Genomic DNA, 17,154 nt, shown 5'->3' on the forward strand with positions numbered 1-17,154 from the left:
TTTCATGTTTCTCTTGATTTTTCTGTTTGGAAATCAAACTTTCCACTTAGTTCTGGTCTTTTCTTTAGAAATACTTGGAAATCTCCTATTTTTGAATGCCCAACATTTCCCCTAGACATATATAGTCAGTTTTGATGGGTAGGTGATTCTTGGTTGAAGACCCAATTGTCTTGCCTTTCTGAATATCATATTCCAAGCCTTGTGGTCCTTTAGTGTAGAAGCTGTCAGATCTTGTGTGATCCTGATTGGTACTCCTTGATACCTATATTGTATCTTTTAGGCTTCTTGTAAAATTTTATCCTTAGCTTGGAAGCTCTTGATTTTGGCTATTACATTCCTAGAGTTTGTCTTTGGAGGATTTAGTGTAGAGGATGTTCTATAATCTCTTTCAATGTCTATTTTGTCCTCTTGTTCAAGAACATCATGACAGTTTTCTTGAATAATTTCTTGTAGTATGATTTCAAGATTTCTGTCCATTTCTGTGTTTTCAGATAGACCAATGATTCTCAAATTGTCTCTTTGAGACCGGTTCTCATGGTCTATCATCTTCTCAGTGAGATATTTTATGTTTCCTTCTATTTTGTAAGTCTTTTGACTATGCTTTATTAATGCTTGCAGTTTTGCAAGATCTTTAGCTTCCAATTGCTCAATTCTGGTCTTTAAATACTGGTTTTCTGTTATAATCTTTTATTTTCCCTTTAATCTTTTGATTTTCCTCTATCATCGTTTGATTTTCTTATTTGGTTTGGTTTATCCTGATTTTCATAGCTTCCAGCTGTTTAATTTTGGTGTCCAATTGGGAGTTCCTGTGTTTTAAATTGCTAGTTTCTTTTTGAACTATTTTCCACTTTTCTTGCCAAAATTCATACATCCTTCTCATAATTTCCCTTTTAAATTCTTCAACAGCTTGTGGCCAATTTCCATTTTTGTAAGGTTTGGATGTATTTATTTGTTTGTCCTCTTCAGCTATTTCCTCTGTAGTCTGGATTTTTCCCCATAAAAATTATCCAGGACAATGCCTTCTTGTTGTTCTTTTTGGTGCTGAGAGGTTGTTTTTCCTGGGCATTTTTTGCCATCACTATGCTGGTTTTTCCTTCCCTTTCCAATCAGAAGTCTGAATGAGGAGGGCAGGTTCTCTTTGTATGGAGCTAAGGAGTATGATTTTTGTTGGAGGCCACCTCTCACGTCTCTGCAGCTTCTACTGTTTGCCTCCCTTGCCTGAACTATCTTCATGCCCAAGATCTGAGCTCTTAGCATATTGGTGTCTCAAGTCTACCTGCTCTCAGGGGTAGGTCTTTGGTGGTGTTAGTCAGCTACCAAGGACTTAGAGTTACCCCTTACTAGCTCTAGAGGTGCCCCTCATTTGCTCACTTATTCTAGAGGACTGGCTATGACTCTAGCTCACTGGCTCTACACTGGCTCCATGTTGGGATTTCTGGGGGAGGGTTGATCAGCTCAAGTTTTGGTGGAAGCTATTTCACCCCCTTATTGTGTGGAAATGCCCAAATCCCATATACTTTCAATGCTGCTCCCTACTGTGGAGTCCCTTCATTCATATGAATTTGGTTTTTTCTTGGCTTTTTGAGGGAGAATATATTAGTAGGAGATGAGAAGAGGAAGAATCCTACCTCTACACTGCTGCCATGTTTACCTGGAAGTTGCAAGGATTTTTTAAAGCTATTTTTGTCATCAGTTCATATAACTTCCCAATTTCCTCTAAAATTATTCATTATCCTTTCTTATAGCAAAAAAGTATTCCATTATATACCTGTACATTAATTTGTTTAGCCATTCACCAATAAGAGGGCATCTCAGTTTCTAATTTTTGTTTACTCTGAAAAGAGTTGCTCAAAAACTTTTTGTGGCACCTGTTCTTTGTTTTTTATGTCTTTGAAGGATCTGAATTAATAGTCATATTACTAGTAAAAAGGTATGCACATTTTATTGACTTTTGATTCATATTTCTAAATTGCTTTCTAGAATGGCAGAATTAGTTCACATCTTGTCTAGTAATGTGTTTTCTTATTGCAACTCTACCATTTGGTATTTTTTCTCTTTTGTTATCTTTCTCAATCTAATAGTTGCAAAGTAGAAACTTGTATTGCTTTATTTTGAGTTTGTCAGAATATTAGTGCTTTAAACATATATTTCAAAAGGTTATTGATAACTTGCATTTCTTCCTTTGATAATTGCCTATTCATATTATTTGACCATTTATGTATAGGGAAATGGCTCTTAGTTTTATAATTTTAAGCATTTTCTTATATATTTTGAATATGAGTAATTTACCTGAAAACCTGAGGTAAGATTTTTCCCAGTAACATACTTTTTTCATAATTTTAAACATATTATATCTGTTTTCTTAAATTCTAAATTTAATTTCTTTCAATTAAAATTGTACTCAATCCTGTTTTATCTTCTGGCATATCAACATTAGGGCATACTTATGGCAGGTCTACTTTTATGTCAAACATTTTTCTAGGTACTACCAAGAAGTGTAAGACATATTTTCCCATCAGAAGAGGCTTAACATTTAGCTGGGGGAATATACTCCTATATTAAAAAGGTAAAATAAAATATATGGCAGCATAATTAGCAATTAATGGTATGGATAGCTGGTGTTTGCGGAACTTTAAAAAACTGAATGTTAGTCCTTCAGCTCAAATGATATTATAGATGTGAAGTGCTTTGTAAACTCAGTAGTAGTAATAATATCTTTGTTTTCCCACTTTCGTGCATAAATACTTTCCACCTATGTGAATTGAACTTTAATAATTTATAGGTACAATTGCTGGCATTAATATATAATTTTAAGATTTTAAATACTCTTTATTTCTGTTATCTCATTTGATCATCAAACTTATCTAACAAGAACCAAAATATTTTAAATTCTCCTGAGCCTTTTAAAGAAGGGGATATTTGCTTTGAAGAAATCAAGTAAATGCTGATGTTGTTACGTTATCCTCTTAGTGTCTTTTTCTCTTTTTCTGTAATTTTAGTTTTCCTTAACCCAAAACAAGAATATGATAAGCAAAGTTGCTTTAACAGTTACTAAGTTGTATAAATGACACATCATGTATAAATCTTTGAAACTGATAGATGATAAGGTATGTTTCAGCTAAGGAGAGGTTCCAGAAATCCTTCTTGCATTTTGAATTAATATTAATTTGATATTATCAAAAATTAACTTTTTTACTTAAAGACTGTGCTATGTTTTCCATTTTAAAACTTAATAGGACTAATTACAATATTAAAAAAGTATTGGACAGATAGGACTCCCCTTCTAATGGTTGGTTCAATTGCATGAATTTGTTTCTACAATTTAGGGATTAGTAGAAATACTATTAACTAAAATGTACAGTGTTGTCACTAAGCTCCCATAACAGGATAACTTAGAGTAGTAAGCTTTTCACAGTCCAATCTTCTGTTTCCACATGTATAATTCTTGATCAAAATAACATCTTTAATATTGACTTACAGAGGCAAAATGTTAAATGGTTTAAATGCTAGAATAAGTGAAGTCTCAGCCAAAAACTGCAAAGGCAGATCACAGGGTATAACATAAAATTCCCCAGCTTATTAATATATCATTGAAAATATTTTATCTCAAGGATAATAGCAGCAAATAGTGTATATGAAATGAACATCTTTGATCCTTGCCTTGCCCCTCACATATGATATTTGAGTATGATGAGGTAGATAGGCAGGCAACAAGAATTATTAAATATATACTATGTGCCAGTAATGAATGCACAATCAATATAGATATGTATACTTGATAGAGACATTAAAGATGATTGTTTCCATTGTATATGTCCTCTTTTCTCTTTTTAATTTTCCTTCCAAAAATGAACTATTTGTTACACTGAAATATTCCTCTAAAGAGTTCATGTTAATCAGACAATCAATCGGTAAGCATTAACTGCCTACTGTGTGTCAGGTACTGCACTATGGATATAAAGATAAATGAGTGACTACTCTCAAAGGGGATCAAAGTGTAAGGAGGGAAATAGCATGAAATCAACTACATAGATAAAACCTATATGAAACATAAATAGGAAATAAACAGCAGAGGGAAGGAACTAAAACTAAGAAATATTGGTAAAGGATTCCTAAAGAATGTGGGATTTTAATTGGGGATGAGAAAAAGTCATGGAAGTCATGAGGCTTGTTCTTATTCCCTTTCTTCTAATTTAACTGGGGACCTGGAGGCCCTTTTACCATAGAGATGTGTAAAGATATAACAACCTACAGTGAAAAAAAGTAGAAACCAGAGAGACAGGAAGTGAGGTAAGAAAGGATTATAAAAGGTCAGTGCCTGGACTGAGAGGGGCTTTTTGAGCTTTTGGGGGGTTGGGAGGTAGTTCATCTTTGTAGATGATCGTTGGGGAGTTGATTGCTGGTGGTGTGGGTTGGTGATTAGTTGGTGGTTGGTATATATATATATATATTCTGCCTGGTGAGCTGAACTGAAGGGTGATCATCTGGACTTTCTCTAATGGCAGTTATAGGCAGTTATAGGTAGTTATAAGATAGCTAGTTAGGTATTGGACAATTTCTCTCTTTATCACTTTCCTATATTTCCCTCCTTTTACCACATTTTCATTAAAACTTAAGTTATTAAAAGCTGCTCTCTTATTTTGTCAGACTCCTAATTTAACCCTTACAAGGCAGAGATAAGGATAGAGATCAGTCTATAAAGGAAAGACAGCTAATGAAAATGATGGAGCCAATAGATAGAGAGAAATATTCAAGGAATAACAGGGAGGCCATAGTCAGTGGACTGAACACTATTTAGGTTATGGAGGAATGTAAATTTCAAGAAATCTGAAAATAAAGAAATTAGGTTATTAAGGACTTTGAACACCAAACAAAAATTGTTTATATTTTTAAAATGGAGGTGATAGGGTGACTGGGAAGTAGTCATGTAAGAGGAGACCAGGAGAGAGTAGTGTCCTGAAAACCCAGATTAAAGAGAACTTTGAAGAGAAGGTGATCGGCAGTGTCAAAGACAGAAAGATCACTGGCTTTGGCAAGTAAGTCATCTATTATAACTTCAAACAGAATATTTCAATTGAATGATGGTGTTGAAAGCCAGAGTAGAGAGTTAATAAGAAAAAAAGCAGAGGTTAACTGAGGCATTGGAACCAACTCCCTCAGCATCTTCTTCCCGTCAATTAAATGGAAAAGGGGAAAAGTCCTATATGCCTCCCAAAGCCTTCCTTTATAAGGCTCCAAAACTGGACTTTTAAGCTCATTCCACTTTGCAACTTCAGGCTGGTTTTAATTCCATGAAACAAGATGCCTTATATAACAGGTACCTCATTCTCCTTTCCCACAATTTCCCAGCTTCCTTTTGTTTGTTTTCCCTCATTAGCTTGTGAGTTCCTTAAAAGCAGGGATTGCCTTTATTTTTCATATGTGCCTCCAGCACTTAGCAAATGCCTGTCATGTAGTTTGTGCTTCATAAATGTTTACTGAATTGAATTAACAAATGTATTTAGGATATATTTCTCAAGAAGTTTAGCCAAAAATGGCAGAAGAGATATGGGGTAATAATTGCCAATGATGGAAGGATGGAGTGAACAAATTTTTGAGGATGAAGATATGAACATGTTTGTATGAAGGTGTGATACAGCCAGTATACAGGAAGATTCAAAATAAATGAGTGGGGATGATAGAGGGGGAAATTTGTTCGGGGAAATGGAATGGAATGGGATCATTTGAGTAAATAGAGGGGATTGTCTTATAAAAGAGAAGGGCAAGATCTTCATATGAAACAAGAATAAAAGAGGAAATAGTGACCAAAGACATCAGAATTATACTATTTGAGAAAGAGAAAAGGACTTCTTACCTAAAAGCTTCAATTTTTTTCTTTTTATTTATTATTTTTTCTAGATTATGTCAATACAATTTTTAATATTCATTTTCTGACATTTTGCATCCATCTTCTCTTCTTTCATCCTACTTCTGCTCCCTCCTCAAAAGATAGGTAATATCATAAATGTTGTACACATGTTATTACAAAATACATATTTCATGTTTGCTATATTATGAAACAAAACACATATTGCTTAAATGTGAGAGAAATTAATGGAGATTCAATTTTTTCAGTTAAATTAAAATAAAGATTCTCATCTGAGAATATGGGAGATGGGGAGCCATGGGAATTTTTAGAAAGGAAGAAAAATTATAAAGATCTGCTCTAGTGAGTGGGACAGTGGATTGACAGAGAAATAGGATTGCTTAACAGCATTGAGGGTCCATTGTTATTATGTACTTAAATTTGTAGTGCCCTCATTTAGAATGGTTGTGTGACTTTCCTAAGTGATAGATTGTGGTAGTGATTCAAACTTCAGGAATTGCAGAACAAATTGGTGATATGATAAGAGAGCAAAGGACTTATGAAAACACAAAAATAAATGATTGAACTTGTTCACCACAGGGTCAAGATAGGGAAGGGATGAGAGGGATAGAAATAAGGAATAAGTAGTAGACAGTGAGTAATAGGGTTTAGATAGGAGTTCAGAATCACTGAGATGTGTAAGGTATAAGCATGAGGGAGATCATTAATCCCTAAGTGAAAAATTTAGAGATTTACAAAGTCAATAATATTATGACCTAAGTATAAAGTCATTTCAGAGCTTTGGGCAATTCAGGGAGGAGACAAGCACTCTGAGTATAAGTGGTGATATTCTCCTTCCCAATGTAGTAGAACAGGATGGTAACTTTAAGAAGTGGTGTCTTTTCCCCTCACCTCAGTGTTGGGATACAGGAAAGATGAAATGGTGCCTCTCTTTCAACAGGAGGTTTGAGACTTGCTAGGATGGTAAAGGACTCACCTCTCCTCTTCCCACTTCCACTTTTGGCTATGGATCATATGGGAAACAATGAAAGGTGCTCAACACAATGAAGTCCCACTCTCCTCTTCCCACTCCCAGAAGAGTAATTTGGATACTCCTATTCCAGATCCTCACCCTATTACCTCTATTTAATTTTGTAAATGCTTTTAATACAATACATGCATGTAGGTTGTCACTACAGAGACAATATAAATTTCTTGGTGTCAGGGACTTTCATTTTATCTTTCCAATACCAAAATGCTGAACACAATAGGCATTTAATGAATGTTTTTAGACTAATTGATAATTTTTGTTAATGTAAATGATTTGATATAAGAGTATTAGTATGATATACTGAACCTCAAAGCCTTTCACTAGCTCTCCCTAAACTAAATTTCCTCATCTCTCTTGAACCTATTCTTCTGTCCATAAAACTGTTTTCCACCTTTTACATTTTTCATAAGACAAGAAAATTCTATGCCACAAAATTGTTACACTGTCAAATATTCTGAATTTTCTAAATAAGAATAACATCCCTTAATATACGCATTTACTCTATAACCAATAAATTGGCTTTGTGGTTTAGCTTCCTAGAGAGGCTAGATTTTCACATATAAAAGATAAGTGCATGTTGTCTTGTCTATAAATGTTCCATTTGTTCCCATCTGACTTGGGCATGAGATGCTGTCCTTATGCTTTAAAAGAATAAAGACATTAGCAAATCCTCCCAAACATTTGCCTTCCCAACATAGATGGCATATTTATGAAAGATAAGGCATGCAGTTTTCCTTTCCCCACAGACAGTTGGGAAATTATAGGAGCTAGTGTGGGATTAACACCTCTGGCAGAGGTCATGCATGAAAATTAAAATACCATTTTTCATTATGCCACATTATTCATTGCTACTGAAGCTGCAGAAAAGTTCTCATTACCCCTCCTCCAAAACATTGTAAATTTTGTTAACTCCAGCACCCTGCCTTGCATGCCAATACATTATTTGACTTTTCAAACTACTGATTATTTCCCTTTCCTAGAACAAAGGACAAATGGATCAGGACTTAGCTTAAGTTTTATGGCCCTCATCTTAGTCTCCTTTCTTTAGAAAATGACTTGTGTATGTGTAAGCTCTAATCTATGAAATACTTCTGTCCATAATGTCTTTTTTTACAAAAGCACACAATTTAAGATGGAGTTTAGTACATCTATATACATTTAAATAGGTCTCAACTCACAAGTCAGAGGCAGTCTGTCTTCCTTTTTTCCCTTGACATTTTTCTCTGTCTACAGTTATAGGGCCCATAATTTTAGCATTAATCCAGAGCCTTTATCAGCTCCTTCCATGATTCATAAGGAATCATGGTGGGTACTTGCATTTAAATGACTAGTACTTAGTTATTGGGGGTGCAGAATGTGTGATAAGCATAGGTGACTTCAGGATCACCTTCTGAGGAAAAATGGGACCCAGGAAAGAAGGTCGGGCAGATCCAATTCCACCTGGAGTTTACATTTTTTCCTTTTTCTCTACTGTGTCCATTTTACTGAATTTTCACTTACTGCCACTACCCAGCTATTGAAATTATCTCCTTCCATATATACCGATCCATGCCTCTTGTTCTTTACCTACCCAAGCCTGTCTCCCTCTTTACCCTAACATCACTTAGATGGTAAAGATTGAAAATTAAAGCTTTTCAAAGAAGTTTTTCACTTTCATTTAATGGAAAGAAGGAAAAATTAAGTAAAACAGTATATAAATGTTGTTAGAAAACACAGAATTATGGTGCTAAAACATCCTGATGTAGCTTCAGGAGGCAGCAAAACCTGTGTAAAGTTCCTGTTCCCATTTATCCAGCATTTGGGCCCAGCTGAATATAGTTGATCTTCTTATCTAGAAAGCAGATAGATCTTCTATTAATGCCCTCCCTACCTATGTCTCAAATTGATTTCTAAGTTCTAGATTTCTAGATTATAGAATATTGACCTGGAAGCAACCTTAGAGATCATTTTGTACAGTTCTATCATCTTACACTTAAGAGAACCATGAGCTATAGAGGGTAGGTGATTTGCTAAGGTCACAAGGAGTTGGAAGTTGCAGAGTCAACATTTGAATTTGGGTCTTCAGTGCTGTTTCAACTTTGCCTTGAGTTTAAGAGTTTGGCCCTCTTGGCCTCTGTCATCAGGCTCAGTATTTCTAGACTATCTTCCTTTTGTTCCTTGACAGTTTTCTCTTTTGGTGCTTTAAAGGCCAAAAATTTTCATTTTAGTCTAAGGCCTTTATTAGAATTAACTTTTTATTTTATCTATTTCATTTATTTTTCTACATAAATATTTATTTAATATCCTAATTTTAATAACTTTAATATATTTCTAAATACATAATTACATAATTTATTATTTCTCTGATCAATTGGGTAATTAGTTTTTCAATCATTAAAGGTCTAGCTGGATTATTGAATCATGTTACTTTCCCTCTTCAAGAAAATTATGAGAAACCTCTAATAATCCACCTATAAAATCTACATTCACATACACATTCAATTTCCACTAAGTCAAGCCACATCAACAAGCATTTATCTTCTTACTTTGTGCCAGGTACTATGCCAGTAACAATACATGTTATACCATTTCTTCACAATATCTCTATGGACCCGTATGTATATGACCCGACAACACAGGAAAGAAAATGGAATTAAGGAGCATGGTGATATAGAAGCAAAGAAAATCGACACAGTTTTCTGGGTTTGGGGTAGAAGACATTGGGTTAGGGAGAGATCTTGAGTTCCTAAGGTTACATGAATGACTAATGACAAGAAAAGAGATATGAAACTGAAGGGCTGGTAAAAGCAAAAATTCAAGTAAAGTATATCAAGAACATTCAAGTAGAACAGATAGATACAGACTGAGAAACCTAAAAGAGAGATATATTTGCATATGCCTCTTCTAATCAAACTAAATTATTGAATATAAAGTCATAGACTATTATTTATGTACATTTTCCATTAAAGGAAAAATTAGACGATATTAAAGGCAAAGACAATTAAGATAATATTGGACATGATTGGTAAAAATTCATCTATACAGTTTCATCTGAGGCTATACATGATGATAAAAACCAAACCAAAACAATAAAAAAACCACAACAATAACTCACTAAGGTGGCCAGTATATGGAAGGTATCAATTCCCTTAATTACATATCTTGATTTAATTACTGCCAGCAATGAAACATGTTAATGTGTGGTCTATTAAGTCTTCTGACATTTTCTTCCTTTTTTTTTCTCCTCTCATAGGCATTCTTTTCCTGTGATGTGCTTATGCAGGTTATTTTTCCTTCCAAAGTATAGCTTTTACCCTATGCCATCACTGAACTTCTTGAATGTCTATGGTTTCTGGCTCTAAATTATATATTTTAAGCAAATAAGCAAAAACAGCATGGAGACAAACTAGTAATCAAAAGTAGTATTTAGCATTAAAAATGTGTATTGCATGTACTTATAATTCAGGGACATATTTCTCCATCGTAGCACCTAGTAAATCAATGTTATGGAGACAGCTATCCTAGTACAAGAGCAACTGAATATGGATAGACGCAAATTGTATACGTAAATATGTAGATTGAAGCAATAAACACCGTTAAAATCAGTTAGAAATCTGTCACTGATTATAGGTTGGGCAGAAAGCAAGCATCAGTTTCCAGCATAAAAACCTTAAGAAACTTAATTTTCTAAGATCTATGTAGAAGTTTGCCTGTAAATATTGGTAAAACAGTACTTGATTGGGAAATCTATTGCAGGATATAAATATGTGCACAAACAAACTTGCATGGAATAATCTATACACCTGCTATTAGCATTTAAGTTAGTCTGACAGCTCAGGGCCAAGTGATAGAATTTTTAGGATTTCATCCAAGAGCACCGTTCTTTTTATTCTTCCTCAGCAGAGACACAAAGTGAACAGGGCTGTCTGGTTCAATCTGATTTCAGTCTATCTTAGATGTCAGAGAGCTGCTTAGCATACTGTTGGCTTGAGTATAGCATTGTCATGTCATGAATGGTTCCCTGTTGATAGGATTTTTATGGATTATGGGCTGAAAGGCATTAAGTCAAACTCCAAAAGGTCGTTCTCTTGATAATGGCCAGGTCCATTTCTTCTGTCTCCACTGATCCAACTGCCAATTTTGCTGAGGGCCTGAGTGGTCTCAGATAATAACTTCCCAAACAGAGTTCATCATTTCATCAGGCAATTCCATCTCTGTTTTCTCAAACACTCAATGAACAGACCTTTCTCTTTCATCTGTGGCTCTTCTAGCAAAAGATAAAGCAAATATTCTAGTTTGCCAATAATCATCATGAGGGAGGACCAGCTGTCAACAGTTTAGAGCAGGAAAAAGCTAGAATTGGAAGGAGACTTCTTCAGTTTAAGATTCTTTGCCCCAAGCCAAATCTAAGAGAGAGCCAGGAAACATGGAGATTATTATAGTTGGTAGAGGTGGTGGTGGTGACTTTAGATTTCTTCTAGTAAAGAAATTTATGGGTAGAGGGGACATCTGTTTCATTTGTGCAATGTTGCATTTGTAGTTCCAGAGGGCACAAGCTCCGATCACTTCTCTGTCACTTACTAACTGGGTACCTTTGGACAAATTGCCTTAACAGAAAGTCTCTTAAAATGAGAACCATAGAATTACCTCCAAGGACCCTTTTAGCTCTAATCTAATTTTCCCATTTGTGAATTCCTTCAAGTGACTTCCATTTGAGGAACAGGTCTGTACTAGTCATACTACATTCTTCTTCTGGCTTTGATTCTACCCTGTCCTTTCATAGACACCTCTATCTGACCTCGAAATCTTCCTCTCCTCTTCAGCTTCCTTTGATATCTTCACTATTAGAATATAAACAAGATAGCTCAGCGTCCTGAGAGCCGGGTCAGATACAGGAGATCCTAGGTTCAAATCTGCCCTCAGACATATCCTAACTCTGTGATCCTGCACAAGCCTTTAACTTTAATTGCCTATCTCTTAACATTCTTCTGCCTTGGAATCAATATTTAGTATAAAGTCTAAGACAGAAAATAAGTTTTTTTTTTCAAAGAATGCAAGTTTCTTGAGAGCAGAAACTATTTTTCTTTTTCTTTATTTTTGGAACTCCATCATTTAGCACATTTCCTGGAATAATGTAAACATATAAACATTTGTTACCAGCCTGCTTTAATCCAATTAAGTTCCATTTCAAAACACCTCTAGAAAATATCTATGTGTCTATCTATCTATCTATCTATCTATCTATCTACCTATGTATATTTAATTGCATTTGAAAGTTTGCTAGGAAAATAATTTAGGAATAAAAGAATCTCTTACTATATAGCATCTATGACTTGTTGATAATTTCCTGCCATCTTTGAGATAAAGTTTTATGTGATAATATAAAAAAAGTTTTATGTGAAGATTATGTGATAATAATTATAGTACTTTATGAACTATAAATATATAATACAATACAAATATATTATAATTATTGATTTTATTCAAAAGAAATGTTCTCTACTTAAGTGTTATTGGTGCTTCAACCTAAAAGGGTAATAATAAGCTGATAATTAACATTTCTTTTGCTCCTTGCAATTATTTCTGTAGCAATAACCTTGGGAGGAAAGTAGTTTAAAAATCCATACTTCAAGGATTTGTAAATTAATTAGTGAAGGTACTCCTCAGCTGTTATAGATTACATCAGTTTTGTGCCTAAAGATATATCTAGCCTTTAAAAATATGAATAATAGTGAATGTTCTCCTTTAAGACCAAGAAGCATATTTCTACAAGTAACAGGTTGGGACAAGATATTCCTGAAGTTCCTCTACAGCTTATCATTCCACATGTCCAAAAATGACTCATTATTTATACCCATAAACATTGTTATTACTGAGGATAGTCAATCAGTTTACCTTTTGGGGCTACTTTACCTCTTTGCCATTATGTATTCTAACATGTAACATGACAGAGGATTCCTTAGTGTTTCTTGAATGAGATTCCATTTCTAGAATAAACACTTTCACTGGCTGATGCCCATGTCTAGAACTTTTTTCCACTTCATCTCTCCTTCTTGACTTTTCTAGTCTCCTTTGCATCTCAGATAATGCCTCATTATTTATTAGAGAAATTCAAATCCAGATAACTCTGAGAAGTCATTTTACACCTATCAGATAGGATAAAATGATAAAATTTCAAAATGACAAATGGTGGAGGGGTTTTAGAAAAATGAAGACACATTATTTGGGTAACTGCAAATTGAATAGGCAATTGGTAATTATTCCCAGAGTTACAAAACTATGTATACATATGCCAATAATAACACTATTAGATTTATTTCCTAAGGAGATCAGGGAAAATGTGGGGGAAAACCTTTGTATTCTAAAATATTTATACTAGCTCTCTTTATGGTGGCAAAGAACTGGTAATTAATTGGAAATATGACCATAAACTAGGGAAAGTCTAAACAATATGACGCATATGATTGTGAGAGAATGCTACTTCACTATAAGAAATAACAAAGAGGTTAATTTTTGAAAGACCTAAATGAAAATATGAAGAGTAAAAAGAGCAGAACCAAGAGATGTATGTACAGAAACAGAAATATTGTTTGAAGAATGACTTGTATATTTCTACCTCTAGAAAAAAGAACTAATAAATGGAAATAAAGAAAACTTAGGTTTGTATATGCGATATATTTTTTGTCAAATGTTGCTTTCTTTACTATGGGAAGGAGAGGAAAAGAGGCAGGTTACCTGGGAATTTTAATGTAACAAACAAGTAAATTGATTCCAGTATCCTAGCTTTGCCTTAATAGGCAAAAGCCAGCAGATCTGACATGGAAAAAAGCTACAGTTAGCAAGAAGCATCTATATCCCCCTGTTGTATTAGTACACTGAATGGTTTCATTGAAATGAATTAGCCATAAGATTTCAACCTTAATTATAAAATGAAAGTCACCTATACCTGACTTTGTAGGGATAGTTTGATTTTTCCTACAAATTTTCTCTAGTCACTGATTTATTGCCTCTTTTTTCTTTAAATATGCCAATGTTGGTTCCACATGAGCAGATTAACAGTTAAAAATGGGTCTGAAGATTGATAAGAAGGGAGACCCTGAATAGGCTTTTCCTGCCAATAGATAATACAGTTACTAAGATGCCTCTCAGTGTTGATAGTCTCCTTTAGAGGATACTAAGGAAAAGGATGCTATGAAATATGATTTGAAGAGTTATGGGAAGAGATTTCTATTCAATAGTATCTCCTCTTCCTACCAGGAATTCTGTGATTAAAGTATTTTTCTTTTGAGAATAAACTAACCTTTCCTAGTTTTGTATCCATTTAGAATGTTTTCTTCCTCTTGGCCTACATAATGGTTTGTCTATACCTCTTTAGAAAAGCAATATAGTTTTGTAGAACTTAGAATGAGGAAATCTAGGTTTGAGACCAAACTTCAATATTATCCACTGGAAGGGACTTCCAGGTAAACGTGGCAGTAGTCTAGACACAGGACTCTTCCTCTCCTCAATACCTACTGATATATACTACCTCAAATGGCCAAAAAATTTCATATGAACAAAGGGACTCTACAGTAGGGTGCAGCATTGAAGGTATGTGGGATTTGGGCATTTCTACAGCATAAGGGGCTGAAAAAACTTCCACCAAAACATGAGCTGATCCACCCACCCCCACCCCACCTACGGAGCCAGAGTCAGAGGCAGTACACACTAGAATCTGTGAGTTAGTGAGGGGCACTTCTAGAGTAAGGGAGGGGCACCTCTAGGTCTTTGGAAGCTGACTAACACCACCAAAGACCTACCCCTGAGAACAGCTAAACCTGAAAGCCCAGAAAACTGAAGAGCTCAGACCATGGGTGTCCATGGGGAGATAGCACAGAGAAGGGCAGCAAACAGCAGAATATGCAGAGACTCTAGAGCTGGCCTCAGGCAAAATCCTTTCTCCTTACCTCCATAAACAGAGAACCTGCCCTGCTCACTCAGATTTCTGACTGGAAAGGGAAGGAAAAAACACCATAGTGATGGCAAACAGTGCCCAGGAACAATTTACCAACACCAAGAAAAACAAGAAGAAGGGGTTGACCCTGGATAATTTTTATGGAGGAAAAATCCAGGCTACAGAGGAAATAGTGGAAGAGGAAATCCAAATACATATGCCAAAAACTTCCAAAAATGGAAATTGGCCACAAGCTCTTAAAGAATTTAAATTGGAGCTGATCAAAAATATGGAAGCCTTCTGGCAAGAAAAGTGAGAAATAGTGCAAAAAGAAAATAACAATTAAAAAACAAGAATTCCCAATTGGAGAAATAGCTGAAAGCCACAAAAAGTAGGCTAGACCAAAAGAAAAGGAAAACCAAAAGATTATAGTAGAAAATAAAAAGATTATAGCAGAAAACCAATCTTTAAACACAAGAATTGGGCAATTGGAAGCCAAAGATCTTGCAAAACAGCAAGAATTAATAAAGCAAAGTTAAAAGACTGACAAAATAGAAGAAAACATAAAATACCTCAGTGATGAGATAATGGATCAAGAAAATTGATCATGAAGAGACAATTTGAGAACCAAATGATGGCACCAAGAGAAATCAAAGAAATAAGATTAATAGGATAATCTATACAACACAAAGAGGTGCATGGGAAGGGGAGGGGAAGAATACTATTCTAAAAAGGAGAGGAAGAGAGTGCTAATAGGTAATACTTAAACCTTACTCTCAGTGAAATCAATTCTGAGAGGGAAGAGCATCTAGATCCATTGGGAGTATCAAATTCTATCTTACACACCAGGGAAAGTGAGAAGGGAAAACTAAGTGTGGTAGGGGGGCAGTACAAAAAGGGAGGGAAAGAGAGGGGGGACAGAACTTAATAGACCCTAAAATAATAATAATAATAAAGTAACAAAAGGGAGGGGGCAAAAATGGAAGCTTCTTAAGGGTGGGGATTAGGGGGAAAGATTAAAAACAAACTACTGACTTAAAAGGATATAGCAATAGAAGAAATGACAAAACTAGGAAAGGATATAAAAATTCTGGGGAATACACAAGTGCCAATCAAAACTTTGAATGTGAATAGGATGAATTCATCCATAAAACAAAAACAAATAGCAGAGTGGATTAGAAACCTAAATCCTGCCATATATTGTCTATAAGAAACACACATGAGGCGAGTAGACACATACAAGGATAAAACTAAAGGTTGGAACAAAATCTATTGGGTCTCAAAAGATAGAAAGAAGGCAGGAGTCACAATCATGATATCTGACAAAGTCAAAGTAAAAATAGATCTGATTAAAAGGGAAAGGGAATGTAACTACATCCTGATAAAAGGCAGTATAAATAGTGAGGAAATATCAGTAATCAACATGTATAAACCAAATGGTATAGCATCCAAATTTCTAAAGGAGAAACTAGTGGAGTTGAAGGAGGAAATAGATAGTAAAACTATATTAGTGGGAGACCTGAACTTACCACTCTCAATTCTAGATAAATCAAATAAATAAATAAATAAGAAAGAGGTAAATGAGGTGAATGAAATCTTAGGAAAAAATAGAGTTAATAGATATATGGAGAAAAATAAATAGGGACAAAAAGGAATACACCTTCTTTTCAGCATCACATGGTACATTCACAAAGACTGACCCTGTACTAGGGTATAAAAACATGGCAAACAAATATAGAAAAGCAGAAATAATAAATTCAACCTTATCAGATCATGATGCAATAAAACTAATTAGTAAGGGTACATGGAGAGTCAATTGAAAAATAATTGGAAATTAAATATAATTCTACAAAATCAATTAGTTAAAGAAAAAATCATAGAAAAGATTAATAATTTAATTGAAGAAAATGACAATGATGAGACATTCTTTTAAAACCTATGGGATGCAACCAAAGCAGTCCTCAGGTGGAAATTTATATCCTTGAGTTCATATATTAGCAAATTATGGAGGACAGAGGTCAATGAATTGGACAGGCAAGTCAAAAAAACTTGAAAGTGAACAAACTAAAAACCTCCAGATGAAAACTGAATTAGAGATCCTAAAATTTAAGGGAGAAATTAGTAAAATCAAAAGTGAAAGAACTATTGAATTAATCAATAAGACTAGAAGCTGATATTTTGAAAGAACAAACAAAATGGACAAAGTACTGGTAATTCTAATAAAAAAAGGAAAGAAGAAAACCAAATTAACAGTATCATGGATGAAAAGGGAGACCTTACCTCTAATAAAGAGGAAATTAAGGTAATCATTAAAAACTATTTTGCCCAATTATATGGCAACAAATA

This window comes from Monodelphis domestica, chromosome 2 (assembly GCF_027887165.1).
Source record: "Monodelphis domestica isolate mMonDom1 chromosome 2, mMonDom1.pri, whole genome shotgun sequence".
Classification (NCBI taxonomy): Eukaryota; Metazoa; Chordata; class Mammalia; order Didelphimorphia; family Didelphidae; genus Monodelphis; species Monodelphis domestica.